Source organism: Ranitomeya imitator, chromosome 1 (genome assembly GCF_032444005.1).
Source record: "Ranitomeya imitator isolate aRanImi1 chromosome 1, aRanImi1.pri, whole genome shotgun sequence".
In the NCBI taxonomy this organism is placed as follows: domain Eukaryota; kingdom Metazoa; phylum Chordata; class Amphibia; order Anura; family Dendrobatidae; genus Ranitomeya; species Ranitomeya imitator.
Genome location: NC_091282.1, coordinates 300,096,587 through 300,112,280, shown reverse-complemented (window position 1 = coordinate 300,112,280; position 15,694 = coordinate 300,096,587). Strand labels below are relative to the sequence as shown.

Here is a 15,694-nt window from a genome sequence, read left to right as displayed (position 1 = left end):
ACTGACCGTGTGACGGCAGCCTAAGGACGGCCTCACACTCAGGGTGTAAAAATACGGTCCGTTATTTACGGCCGTAATATGCAGAAAAGTCCCCAAAATAGTGATCCATATGTCATCCGTAGGCAGGGTGTGTCAGCGTATTTTGCGCATGGCATCATCCGTATGTAATCCGTATGGCATCCCTACTGCGAGATTTTCTCGCAGGCTTGCAAAACCGACATACGGACATACAATGGATCCATGTGCTCAAAAAAATCGTAAATACATATATACACTATATATATATATATATATATATATATATATATATATATATATATATATATATATATATATATATATATATATATACACACAGCATATCCAGCAGAGGGCGCATCACCGCAACATACATATACACACTGTAATATTATATATATATATATATATATATATATATATATATACATACATACATACATACATACATACATACATATATATATATATATACCGTATTTTTCGGACTAAAAGACGCACTTTTTCCCCCCCAAAAAAGGGGGGAAAATGGGGGGTGCGTCTAATAGTCGCAATGCAGGCTTACCTAGGTGGCAGAGGTGCGGTGGCAGAGGTGCGGTTGCGGGGGTGTGGCGGCAGAGGAGGCGCAGTAAGCGGGGTCCCTTTCCCCGGTATGGTGATGCAGCAGGCCCGGTATGCAGCAGAGCCGGGTGAATCCTCTTGCTATCGGTGGTGGCGGCCATTTTCCGGAGGCCGCACGTGCGCAGATGGAGCGCTCTGCTTCCCGGGGCTTCAGGAAAATGGCCGCCGCGATCTCCATCTGCGCACGCGCGGCCTCCCGCGGCCATTTTCCTGAAGCCCCGGGAGCAGAGCGCTTCATCTGCACACGCACGGCCTCAGGAAGATGGCCGCGCCCACCGATAACAAGAGGATTCACCCGGCTCTGCTGCATACCGGGCCTGCTGCATCACCATACCGGGGAAAGGGACCCCGCTTACTGCGCCTCCTCTGCCGCCACACCCCCGCCACCGCACCTCTGCCACCGCATCTCTGCCACCTAGGTAAGCCTGCATGGTACGCCAGGGACCCCTCTCACGCCATACCTCTCACTGCACCTCCTGATCCCAGCACCTCCTCATCCCAGCACCTCCTCATCCCAGCACCTCCTCATCCCAGCACCTCCTCATCCCAGCACCTCCTCATCCCAGCACCTCCTCATCCCAGCACCTCCTCATCCCAGCACCTCCTCATCCCAGCACCTCCTCATCCCAGCACCTCCTCATCCCAGCATCACCCCACCTCTGCCGAGACCTTGCCTCCTGTGACCCTGCTCTGCCACCGCCATAAGATACTGTAAATTCGGACAATAAGACGGACCCCCATGTTATAAAAAATCTTTTTTTCTGCAATTTTCACCCCAAATTTGGGGTGCGTCTTATGGTCCGGTGCGTCTTATAGTCCGAAAAATACGGTATATATATATCATACGGATACTCAAGTTGCGGTGATGCGCCCTCTGCTGGATGTTCTCATATGAACTCGAGCCTGGGAACTTTTCAGAATATTTTCCTACGCTCGAGTTCATATGAGGACATGCAGCAGTGGGTGCATCACCACGACTGAAGGTAACTACAGGTCATTGACCTACATTCCATTAATTCCCCGAGGTTTTACAGGCAGGAGCACAGCTGCATTAGCAGAGCTTCTGCTTGTAAAATTAGTTGACCCCTTCAGATGGATTTACATCGTTGGACGTGACAGAAAGACGGAAGGTATGGGATATTGTTGTTTTTTTATTTTACCTTTTTTACAGAACGAGGGTCTTCAGGTGGATTACCAGTATAATAAAATATTACAAAAACCTGTGTATTTATTTCATTAAAATACTTTGTAATAATGTGTGCGTGTGTTTTTTAACCATTTCATACTATTAAATTAATAATAGATAGGTGTCATAATTGACGCCTCTCCATTATTAATCTGGCTTAATATCACCTTACAATAGCAAGGTGACATTAACCCTTCATTACCCCATATCCCACTGCTACAAGGGAATGGGAAGAGAGTGGCCAAGTGCCAGAATAGGCGCATCTTCCAGATGTGCCTTTTCTGGGGTGGCTGGGGGCAGATGTTTTTAGCCAGGGGGGGCCCAATAACCATGGACCCTCTCCAGGCTATTAATATCTGCCCTCAGTCACTGGCTTTACCATTCTGGCAGAGAATATTGCATGGGAGCCCACGCCAATTTTTTCCGCAATTTAACCCTTTAATTTAATAGCTAGAGCGCCCAAATTTTGCCCATACACAGTACTAACATTAGGACACAAAAGAGAATAGTAAAACCAAAAACACTCAGTTTGAAAAAATGTTGCAGTAATCCGCAAGTGCTAGTAAAAGATGTAAAAAACAGGGTATTTGGTTGATACGTTTTTTGCAAAAAATGTATACTAAGCTGCTCTACCAATCTTCACGGTATACCCTTATCAGAGCAGTCCTAACTAATGTATGCAATCCCTATCTGATGTATTTAAAAACCTGATCATCTGTATATAACCTGTGTGAACAGGGTTCAGAGAGGAAAAAATCCATGTGTGCATACAGGGTAGAACAGCTTTTGTGCAGATAGCCCAAGAGGAGTGGTGGAACTCCCCAGTCTTGTAGACACAAGAGAACAATTATGGAAACAGGAACACATGGGCTACTTGCACAGTGAACAAGTCTGTATGATCATGTTCACACACCACCAAGAAACCTGAAGACACAAAAGAGAATAGTAAAACCAAAAACACTCAGTTTGAAAAAATGTTGCAGTAATCCGCAAGTGCTAGTAAAAGATGTAAAAAACAGGGTATTTGGTTGATACGTTTTTTGCAAAAAATGTATACTAAGCTGCTCTACCAATCTTCACGGTATACCCTTATCAGAGCAGTCCTAACTAATGTATGCAATCCCTATCTGATGTATTTAAAAACCTGATCATCTGTATATAACCTGTGTGAACAGGGTTCAGAGAGGAAAAAATCCATGTGTGCATACAGGGTAGAACAGCTTTTGTGCAGATAGCCCAAGAGGAGTGGTGGAACTCCCCAGTCTTGTAGACACAAGAGAACAATTATGGAAACAGGAACACATGGGCTACTTGCACAGTGAACAAGTCTGTATGATCATGTTCACACACCACCAAGAAACCTGAAGACACAAAAGAGAATAGTAAAACCAAAAACACTCAGTTTGAAAAAATGTTGCAGTAATCCGCAAGTGCTAGTAAAAGATGTAAAAAACAGGGTATTTGGTTGATACGTTTTTTGCAAAAAATGTATACTAAGCTGCTCTACCAATCTTCACGGTATACCCTTATCAGAGCAGTCCTAACTAATGTATGCAATCCCTATCTGATGTATTTAAAAACCTGATCATCTGTATATAACCTGTGTGAACAGGGTTCAGAGAGGAAAAAATCCATGTGTGCATACAGGGTAGAACAGCTTTTGTGCAGATAGCCCAAGAGGAGTGGTGGAACTCCCCAGTCTTGTAGACACAAGAGAACAATTATGGAAACAGGAACACATGGGCTACTTGCACAGTGAACAAGTCTGTATGATCATGTTCACACACCACCAAGAAACCTGAAGACACAAAAGAGAATAGTAAAACCAAAAACACTCAGTTTGAAAAAATGTTGCAGTAATCCGCAAGTGCTAGTAAAAGATGTAAAAAACAGGGTATTTGGTTGATACGTTTTTTGCAAAAAATGTATACTAAGCTGCTCTACCAATCTTCACGGTATACCCTTATCAGAGCAGTCCTAACTAATGTATGCAATCCCTATCTGATGTATTTAAAAACCTGATCATCTGTATATAACCTGTGTGAACAGGGTTCAGAGAGGAAAAAATCCATGTGTGCATACAGGGTAGAACAGCTTTTGTGCAGATAGCCCAAGAGGAGTGGTGGAACTCCCCAGTCTTGTAGACACAAGAGAACAATTATGGAAACAGGAACACATGGGCTACTTGCACAGTGAACAAGTCTGTATGATCATGTTCACACACCACCAAGAAACCTGAAGACACAAAAGAGAATAGTAAAACCAAAAACACTCAGTTTGAAAAAATGTTGCAGTAATCCGCAAGTGCTAGTAAAAGATGTAAAAAACAGGGTATTTGGTTGATACGTTTTTTGCAAAAAATGTATACTAAGCTGCTCTACCAATCTTCACGGTATACCCTTATCAGAGCAGTCCTAACTAATGTATGCAATCCCTATCTGATGTATTTAAAAACCTGATCATCTGTATATAACCTGTGTGAACAGGGTTTAGAGAGGAAAAAATCCATGTGTGCATACAGGGTAGAACAGCTTTTGTGCAGATAGCCCAAGAGGAGTGGTGGAACTCCCCAGTCTTGTAGACACAAGAGAACAATTATGGAAACAGGAACACATGGGCTACTTGCACAGTGAACAAGTCTGTATGATCATGTTCACACACCACCAAGAAACCTGAAGACACAAAAGAGAATAGTAAAACCAAAAACACTCAGTTTGAAAAAATGTTGCAGTAATCCGCAAGTGCTAGTAAAAGATGTAAAAAACAGGGTATTTGGTTGATACGTTTTTTGCAAAAAATGTATACTAAGCTGCTCTACCAATCTTCACGGTATACCCTTATCAGAGCAGTCCTAACTAATGTATGCAATCCCTATCTGATGTATTTAAAAACCTGATCATCTGTATATAACCTGTGTGAACAGGGTTCAGAGAGGAAAAAATCCATGTGTGCATACAGGGTAGAACAGCTTTTGTGCAGATAGCCCAAGAGGAGTGGTGGAACTCCCCAGTCTTGTAGACACAAGAGAACAATTATGGAAACAGGAACACATGGGCTACTTGCACAGTGAACAAGTCTGTATGATCATGTTCACACACCACCAAGAAACCTGAAGACACAAAAGAGAATAGTAAAACCAAAAACACTCAGTTTGAAAAAATGTTGCAGTAATCCGCAAGTGCTAGTAAAAGATGTAAAAAACAGGGTATTTGGTTGATACGTTTTTTGCAAAAAATGTATACTAAGCTGCTCTACCAATCTTCACGGTATACCCTTATCAGAGCAGTCCTAACTAATGTATGCAATCCCTATCTGATGTATTTAAAAACCTGATCATCTGTTTCTTGGTGGTGTGTGAACATGATCATACAGACTTGTTCACTGTGCAAGTAGCCCATGTGTTCCTGTTTCCATAATTGTTCTCTTGTGTCTACAAGACTGGGGAGTTCCACCACTCCTCTTGGGCTATCTGCACAAAAGCTGTTCTACCCTGTATGCACACATGGATTTTTTCCTCTCTGAACCCTGTTCACACAGGTTATATACAGATGATCAGGTTTTTAAATACATCAGATAGGGATTGCATACATTAGTTAGGACTGCTCTGATAAGGGTATACCGTGAAGATTGGTAGAGCAGCTTAGTATACATTTTTTGCAAAAAACGTATCAACCAAATACCCTGTTTTTTACATCTTTTACTAGCACTTGCGGATTACTGCAACATTTTTTCAAACTGAGTGTTTTTGGTTTTACTATTCTCTTTTGTGTCTTCAGGTTTCTTGGTGGTGTGTGAACATGATCATACAGACTTGTTCACTGTGCAAGTAGCCCATGTGTTCCTGTTTCCATAATTGTTCTCTTGTGTCTACAAGACTGGGGAGTTCCACCACTCCTCTTGGGCTATCTGCACAAAAGCTGTTCTACCCTGTATGCACACATGGATTTTTTCCTCTCTGAACCCTGTTCACACAGGTTATATACAGATGATCAGGTTTTTAAATACATCAGATAGGGATTGCATACATTAGTTAGGACTGCTCTGATAAGGGTATACCGTGAAGATTGGTAGAGCAGCTTAGTATACATTTTTTGCAAAAAACGTATCAACCAAATACCCTGTTTTTTACATCTTTTACTAGCACTTGCGGATTACTGCAACATTTTTTCAAACTGAGTGTTTTTGGTTTTACTATTCTCTTTTGTGTCTTCAGGTTTCTTGGTGGTGTGTGAACATGATCATACAGACTTGTTCACTGTGCAAGTAGCCCATGTGTTCCTGTTTCCATAATTGTTCTCTTGTGTCTACAAGACTGGGGAGTTCCACCACTCCTCTTGGGCTATCTGCACAAAAGCTGTTCTACCCTGTATGCACACATGGATTTTTTCCTCTCTGAACCCTGTTCACACAGGTTATATACAGATGATCAGGTTTTTAAATACATCAGATAGGGATTGCATACATTAGTTAGGACTGCTCTGATAAGGGTATACCGTGAAGATTGGTAGAGCAGCTTAGTATACATTTTTTGCAAAAAACGTATCAACCAAATACCCTGTTTTTTACATCTTTTACTAGCACTTGCGGATTACTGCAACATTTTTTCAAACTGAGTGTTTTTGGTTTTACTATTCTCTTTTGTGTCTTCAGGTTTCTTGGTGGTGTGTGAACATGATCATACAGACTTGTTCACTGTGCAAGTAGCCCATGTGTTCCTGTTTCCATAATTGTTCTCTTGTGTCTACAAGACTGGGGAGTTCCACCACTCCTCTTGGGCTATCTGCACAAAAGCTGTTCTACCCTGTATGCACACATGGATTTTTTCCTCTCTGAACCCTGTTCACACAGGTTATATACAGATGATCAGGTTTTTAAATACATCAGATAGGGATTGCATACATTAGTTAGGACTGCTCTGATAAGGGTATACCGTGAAGATTGGTAGAGCAGCTTAGTATACATTTTTTGCAAAAAACGTATCAACCAAATACCCTGTTTTTTACATCTTTTACTAGCACTTGCGGATTACTGCAACATTTTTTCAAACTGAGTGTTTTTGGTTTTACTATTCTCTTTTGTGTCTTCAGGTTTCTTGGTGGTGTGTGAACATGATCATACAGACTTGTTCACTGTGCAAGTAGCCCATGTGTTCCTGTTTCCATAATTGTTCTCTTGTGTCTACAAGACTGGGGAGTTCCACCACTCCTCTTGGGCTATCTGCACAAAAGCTGTTCTACCCTGTATGCACACATGGATTTTTTCCTCTCTGAACCCTGTTCACACAGGTTATATACAGATGATCAGGTTTTTAAATACATCAGATAGGGATTGCATACATTAGTTAGGACTGCTCTGATAAGGGTATACCGTGAAGATTGGTAGAGCAGCTTAGTATACATTTTTTGCAAAAAACGTATCAACCAAATACCCTGTTTTTTACATCTTTTACTAGCACTTGCGGATTACTGCAACATTTTTTCAAACTGAGTGTTTTTGGTTTTACTATTCTCTTTTGTGTCTTCAGGTTTCTTGGTGGTGTGTGAACATGATCATACAGACTTGTTCACTGTGCAAGTAGCCCATGTGTTCCTGTTTCCATAATTGTTCTCTTGTGTCTACAAGACTGGGGAGTTCCACCACTCCTCTTGGGCTATCTGCACAAAAGCTGTTCTACCCTGTATGCACACATGGATTTTTTCCTCTCTGAACCCTGTTCACACAGGTTATATACAGATGATCAGGTTTTTAAATACATCAGATAGGGATTGCATACATTAGTTAGGACTGCTCTGATAAGGGTATACCGTGAAGATTGGTAGAGCAGCTTAGTATACATTTTTTGCAAAAAACGTATCAACCAAATACCCTGTTTTTTACATCTTTTACTAGCACTTGCGGATTACTGCAACATTTTTTCAAACTGAGTGTTTTTGGTTTTACTATTCTCTTTTGTGTCTTCAGGTTTCTTGGTGGTGTGTGAACATGATCATACAGACTTGTTCACTGTGCAAGTAGCCCATGTGTTCCTGTTTCCATAATTGTTCTCTTGTGTCTACAAGACTGGGGAGTTCCACCACTCCTCTTGGGCTATCTGCACAAAAGCTGTTCTACCCTGTATGCACACATGGATTTTTTCCTCTCTGAACCCTGTTCACACAGGTTATATACAGATGATCAGGTTTTTAAATACATCAGATAGGGATTGCATACATTAGTTAGGACTGCTCTGATAAGGGTATACCGTGAAGATTGGTAGAGCAGCTTAGTATACATTTTTTGCAAAAAACGTATCAACCAAATACCCTGTTTTTTACATCTTTTACTAGCACTTGCGGATTACTGCAACATTTTTTCAAACTGAGTGTTTTTGGTTTTACTATTCTCTTTTGTGTCTTCAGGTTTCTTGGTGGTGTGTGAACATGATCATACAGACTTGTTCACTGTGCAAGTAGCCCATGTGTTCCTGTTTCCATAATTGTTCTCTTGTGTCTACAAGACTGGGGAGTTCCACCACTCCTCTTGGGCTATCTGCACAAAAGCTGTTCTACCCTGTATGCACACATGGATTTTTCCTCTCTGAACCCTGTTCACACAGGTTATATACAGATGATCAGGTTTTTAAATACATCAGATAGGGATTGCATACATTAGTTAGGACTGCTCTGATAAGGGTATACCGTGAAGATTGGTAGAGCAGCTTAGTATACATTTTTTGCAAAAAACGTATCAACCAAATACCCTGTTTTTTACATCTTTTACTAGCACTTGCGGATTACTGCAACATTTTTTCAAACTGAGTGTTTTTGGTTTTACTATTCTCTTTTGTGTCTTCAGGTTTCTTGGTGGTGTGTGAACATGATCATACAGACTTGTTCACTGTGCAAGTAGCCCATGTGTTCCTGTTTCCATAACAGTACTAACATTAGTAGTGTGGAATATGCAAAAAAAAAAAAAAGGGATACGAGATTGAATTACCGGCTTTTAAGCTATCTAGCGCTTTATGAAATATTAATATATATATACATATATGTGTCTCACTATATATACCCCTATACTATGTGTAAACATTTACCGTATATACTCGAGTATAAGCCGAGATTTTCAGCCCAAATTTTTGGGCTAAAAGTGCCCCTCTCGGCTTATACTCGAGTCACGGTCGGCGGGTGAGGGGGAGAGAGGGCTGAGGCATACTTACCTGCTTCCGGGGCTCCTGGTGCTGTCCCTGCAGTCCCACGGTCTCCGGGTGCCGCAGCTCTTCCCCTGTTCAGCAGTCACGTGGGACCGCTCATTAGAGAAATGAATATGGACTCCACTCCCATAGGGGTGGAGCCGCATATTCATTTCTCTAATGAGCGGTAACGGTGACCGCTGATAGAGGAAGAGGCTGCGGCACCCGGAGACCAGCTGTCCGGGAGAAGGAGCGGGACGCCAGGAGCAGGTAAGTATTTCATATTCACCTGTCCACGTTCCACACGCCGGGCGCCGCTCCATCTTCCCGGCGTCTCTCCGCACTGACTGTGCAGGTCAGAGGGCGCGATGACGCATATAGTGTGCGTGCCGCCCTCTGCCTGAACAGTCAGTGCAGAGAGACGCCGGGACGGGACGCTGAGGAGCTGCAAGCAAGAGAGGTGAGTATGGCATTTTCTTTTTTTATTGCAGCAGCCGCAGCATTATAAATGCCGGTAGCACATCTTTCTATGGCACATCTATGGGGCAACAATGAACGGTGCAGAGCACTATATGGCACAGCTTTATATGGCACATCTATGGGGCAATAATGAACAGTATGCAGCATTATATGTGGCACAGCTTTATATGGAGCATCTTATGGGGCAATAATGAACGGTATGGAGCATCTATTTTTGCTGCATTTTCTACCCTAGGCTTATACTCGAGTCAATAAGTTTTCCCAGTTTTTTGTGGCAAAAGTAAGGGGGTCGGCTTATACTCGGGTCGGCTTATACTCGAGTATATACGGTATTTTAGCTATTCTATTCTAACCTGTCAGTGTGATTTTACTGTACATCGCAGTGAATTGCCGGCTTTTCGCTAGAACATCCGCTGCGTATTTCTCGCAAGTCACACTGTTGGTCCAATTGTAATCCGTATTTTTCTGGCCCCCATAGACTTTCATTGGCGTATTTTTTGCACAATACGGTGACAAACGCAGCATGCTGTGTTTTTCTATGGCCGTAGAACAACGTATAATACGGATCAGTAAAATACGGCTGATAGGAGCTGGGCCATAGAGAAGCATTGTACCGTATGCAATCCGTATTTTCAGCACCTCTCTTACGTCCGTAAAACACACTAGTGTGAGGTCGGCCTAAAGAGTAAAATCAGTAGCAAATCCAAAGCTTTACAACAAAATCCAACACACCATTTTGCCACTGTGGATTTTACCTGAAATATCCACTGCTATACGGCTACAACATATAAAGCCCTTAAACAGGATGACAGAGGCGATAGTGGTCATGACTAGGATTGGCTTTACACTAACATTATCAATTTTGTTCATAGCAAAAGCCTTAACCACTATAAGGACTCCTTAACCAACAAATCCTGGTGGCAAAGAATGAAAGTAATAGCACGAATATTGACACGGACAATGGTCTTCTTGTCAAAAATACCCAAAACCGCAAGTTTTGATGTGTATTACAACCCTTGTGCAATGCTGGAAAGAGAAGGTGCTGTTGTACATCATCAACTCATAACACTAACACCCAAGGAACCAGGAAAGAGGAACATCCAACGATACAGGCATGGACTTTAAAGAGTAGTTTTAAGAGTGCAAAGCCATAGATAATTGCTGATTTTTTAATTCTCACCTAAAAAAAAAGTGCTGAGAAGCTACTCCAATTTCACCGGAAAGGGCTCGACTTTCTAGCAAATGTCGGAGCTGAAATTCTGAATTCTGGGATTGCGGCATGCCAAGCTGGATCCAGTAATCTTACGGGGCCTTTCTCGGAGTTAGGCCGGTTTCACGCGTCCTGATATTTCCGGTACCTAAAAAAAACGGTACTGGAGATATCAGAATCCGTGTGTATAATACTTGTGGCACACATTTGGCAACCATGTGCCGCATCAGTACCACACGGACGGGCACCGGGGAAGAAGCTGTAGTAAGCGCTGATCCCCGGCGCCGGGTGCTGAAGACGGCTCTCATCATTCTCCCCTGCTCTGCCGGCGATCAGCATGATCACCCGTCTGTCGTTCCGTCCCAAGCCGTAATCCATGTATGGGGGATAATTAGTTTTCAACATGGACGGTGCCAAGATGCGACCATCCAGGCTGAGAACCACAAGCGGTGACCTTATCACTGACTTTTTCCCACGGTCCTGAGGTCATCGCAGTTCAGCCCAGCTGGGAACGGAGCCTCACTGACAGGCAGTAACCACGATGATGTCACCGCAGGTCAATGATGCTGCGCTCGCATCACCTCATTCCCCAGTGGTTCTCAGCCTGGACGGTCGCATCTTGGCACCGTCCATGTTGAAAACTATTTATTCCCCAGACATGGATTGCGGTGTGGGACAGAACAAAGGACAGGTGAGGGATATTGTTGATTTTTTTAATTTTAGTTTTATTACAGGAGACGAGGGCTTTAGTGGAATTAGGCATTAGGTCAGTACAACTGTGTTTGTTATTTTTAAATAAAAATGGAAAAGTGTGTTTTGTTTTATTTCTAACAAAAGACTTTATTCTGGCTGTGTCTTTATTTACCATGTAACTATAGGATTAGTAATGGAGAGGTGTCTTATAGACCCCTCTCCATTACTAATCCGTGGGCTTGATGTCACCTGACAATACAAAGGTGACATTAACCCCACAAATATGAACCCCACTTGCCACCGCTACAGGCAATTGGGAAGAGCTGGACAAAGCACCATAATTGGCGCATCTAATAGATGCGCCTTTTTTGGGAAGCTGTGGGCATCTATTTTTAGGCTGGGGGGGTCAATATCAATGGCCCCTTAGCAGTCTGAGAATACCAGCCCCCAGCTGTCAGCTTTAGCAAGGCTGTTTGTGAAAAATAAGGGGGAACCAATGCACTGTTTTTTTTTTTAATTTATTTATTTAAATAAGAAAAAAAACAGTGTGGAGACCCCTCTAGTCTTGATAAATAGCCTTCCTGACGCTGACAGCTGAGGGTTGCAGCCCCCAGCTGTGAGTTTTGCCTTGGTGGTTATCGAAAATACAGGGGAACCCACGCCAGATTTTTCATTTATTTATTTATGGTGCAGGCGGTGAGTGAGGAATTCTCCCATCAGCTGCTCCTGCTGTAATTGTTATTAGCGGCAGCAGATGTGGGCTGATGGGAGTAATAGTCCCATCAGCATCTGCCTGCTGTCATTGTTCTCATTTGAATACGACCATCATCATTCTCCTCTGCTCGTGCTGATTGCCGTCAGACCAGGAGAGAATGATGAGAGCCGTCTCCAGCACCTGGGAACAGCGCTTACTGTACTACGTCTCAGGCGCCGGGACAAGTCACATGGATTACATCACAGTCTGTCATCCATGTGCACGTGTGCGGGACCTTGTGTGGCCCATGCTGCCAGTAAAAAATGGACATGTCAGCGTGTGGGTCACACGGTCCATGGAAACACACTGACATGTGCACAGATCCATTGACTTGAATGGGTCTACATGTGTAAGTGTCTGGTATGTGTGAACACTGTCACCACACGTATCAGAGACACCGACGTGTGAAAGAGGCCTTAAAGGGCGATACCTTGCTCCCTGCATCAATCCAGCACTGCCAAGACAAGATATTTCCGAATGTAGCCTAGTGAAGTACATGGCAGCACTGGCTTAGTGAAAAGAGAGAGATCTTGCTTTTGTCATGGCAAGAGGGAAGGTGGAGGATTGTGGGATCCCACCGTCTGGAATTTCAAGGCCTCACTTTTGCAAGAAAATTGAGCCCTTTAGGCTATGTGCACACATTCAGGATTTCTTGCAGAAATTTCCTGAGAAAAACCTGAAATTTCTGCAAGAAATCTGCATGTGTTTTTTGCACGTTTTTACCGCGTTTTTGGTGCGTTTTTTTTGCGGATTTTTCCAGACATTTCCCAATGCATTATACGGTGGGAAATCCGCAAAAAATATGCAAAATTAATGAACATGCTGCGTTTTTTATCATGTGCACAAAAATTGCAGAATTCATTTTAAATGATGGGATGCATAATGTATGCTGGGGTTTTTTTGCGGTTTTATAGCGTTTTTATAGCAAAAAAAACGTGAAAAATCAGCAACATGTGCACACAGCCTTAGGGAGATATTCGAAAAATCACCAATGTGGAGCTGCCAGGCTTTTATTAAATAAAAATAAGAATAGCAAAAACAAACTATCTTCCAATAGACATTTATGGGAATTTATCATAGCAAGGCGACATTTTTTAAAAGTAACTTACAATGCAAAGATACATAACAGTCCAGTAAGAAGTTATAGAAAAATTAAGTAATGAGAACTTTTAGGCCACGTTCACACGGTCCATATTTTACCTCAGTATGTGTAAGCCAAAACCAGGAGTGGGTGATAAATGCAGAAGTGGAGCAGATGTTTCTATTATACTTTTCCTCTATTTGTTCCACTCCTGGTTCTGGCTACAAATACTGACCAAATATTGAACGTGTGAACGTGGCCTAAGTACGAGATTTCTGGGATTTATCAAAAGTGGACAAAAGGAAAGTATGGTTCTAAAATAAAGAAATGGTTTCTACTTACTTCTAAATTTGGCTGCTATATAGTGGTCCCAGAGGTGATCATGGCCCGTCCATTAGTCACATAACTGCTGCATCTAATCACTGGCCTCCATGATCTATGTACAGCACATAGTAGCTGACCCTAGTGACTGGCTGCAGCGGTCAGATGACTGAAAGACAGGCTGTCGTCACTTCTACTAGTGCCTGGTACAGATTCAAGGGGAAAGTAATGCTTTATTAATCTGTACTATTTGTCCACTGAACACTGTTCACATTGAAGAAATGATGTAAATGCAGGTGATCCAGGTTCAATCCTGCATCCGGACCTTCCCCAGGGCCCATCGGTGATCTCTGCTGCAATCAGCAGATGTTCTCCCAGCAGAGCCTGGGGAACTGGGTCATCCACCTCCTGATAGATATGGGGAAGATAGATGATAATAGATAGCTGGATTAGATAGATAGATACTGTAGATAGATAATAGATAATAGATAGATAGATAGATAGATAGATACTGTAGATAGATAATAGATATGGGATAGATAGATATAAATATTAGATAGATACGATAGATAGATAGATACGATAGATAGATAAATAGATAGATAGATACGATAGATAGATAAATAGATAGATAGATAGATAGATACGATAGATAGATAGATATGGGATAGACAGACAGATGGAAGCAATGGGATAGATCGATATAATAGATAGAAATATGATATAGATAGATGGTCACATGATCCCCCATAGGTCAGACATTACCAACTGTGCAATGGAATGATGCACTGATCTCAATAAAGCTGTGTCCTTCAGCCTGTGTAACTCCCCCATAGAATGACTGAGGACGGCCGCCCGGCGCCTCCCGCCCCTCCTCACAACCCTGCCGGTCCCCATACAGTCAGAGCTGGGTTTTCTCCACCAGCACATAGAATTACCGGGCGGTAACGTAAAACTTACCTCTGTCACCAGGGCAACCACCTCCCGCACTCATCCATGTAGGACCATTTGCACCTAGTAGTATCGCGGCGCCTTGTAGGCTAAGCGCCCAGCAGGACGTTAACCAATCAAAACATCCGTCTTTGCCAGCCAACCAAATCTGGAGTCCTCCTATACGTCATTGGAGTACACCCGGATATAGCTGTGCTTCAGATACGAAGGTAACATCGCCCTCTAGTGGACGTCTGTAGCATGGCACCTTTGCTGTACAAAATACAAATGACATTTCCACTGGCTGCTTAGTGCAAGACGGTTCCAAACCCTGTCAAGCAGCATGGCGCCAGCTTTCTAGCCAGATTGTTCTTGAAAATGGTCAAGGCTGAACTTGATAATGGTTTTTACTACCACAGTCGGGCCATCAGATTATGTTCACATGGAGGCAGAGTAGCTAGGGTTTTGGTTCAAGGGGGGGGGGGGGCAAAGCTTCTGAGTGGGCCCCTAACCACATACCTCGAAACTTTTGAAGATGGGAAAGAGGGACAAAGTTTGCAGCCCGCAAAGCGCCGTGGCAAATTTTAGGCCACGCCTCTGACCACACCCATTCATAACTAGTCACACCCATATCCACGTCCCAACCACACAAATTTAGCACTGCTGATCACACGGTTTCATAAATAATTATAAACAAAAAAAATATGGCCACACAGTGCTCCATACTGTATAATGGCCACACAAGGTGCTCCATACTGTATAATGACCGCACATGATGCTCCATACTGTATAATGGCCACACATGATGCTCCATAGTGTATAACGACCGCACATGATGCTCCATACTGTATAATGACCCCACATGATGCTCCATACTGTATAATGACCGCACATGATGCTCCATACTGTATAATGGCCGCACATGATGCTCCATACTGTATAATGACCGCACATGATGCTCAATACTGTATAATGGCCACACATGATGCTCCATACTGTATAATGGCCACACATGATGCTCCATACTGTATATTGGCCGCACATGATGCTCCATACTGTATAATGACCCCACATGATGCTCCATACTGTATAATGACCCCACATGATGCTCCATACTGTATAATGACCGCACATGATGCTCCATACTGTATAATGACCCCACATGATGCTCCATACTGTATAATGACCGCACATGATGCTCCATACTGTATAATGACCGCACATGATGCTCC

The 15,694-nt window shown here is 42.8% G+C and overlaps 1 protein-coding gene across 6 annotated transcripts in view; it reads right to left on the bottom strand.

The window, feature by feature from the left end:
* CABIN1 (calcineurin binding protein 1) overlaps positions 1-14,591 on the bottom strand; it is a 310,182-nt gene extending 295,591 nt beyond the window's left edge. For all 6 annotated transcript variants that reach the window (XM_069757196.1, XM_069757237.1, XM_069757215.1 and 3 more), the window contains exon 1: positions 14,493-14,591. The gene's annotated coding sequence lies outside the window, so the exon portion shown is untranslated. The remainder of the gene's footprint in view (positions 1-14,492) is intronic.
* Positions 14,592-15,694: the final 1,103 nt, after the last annotated feature.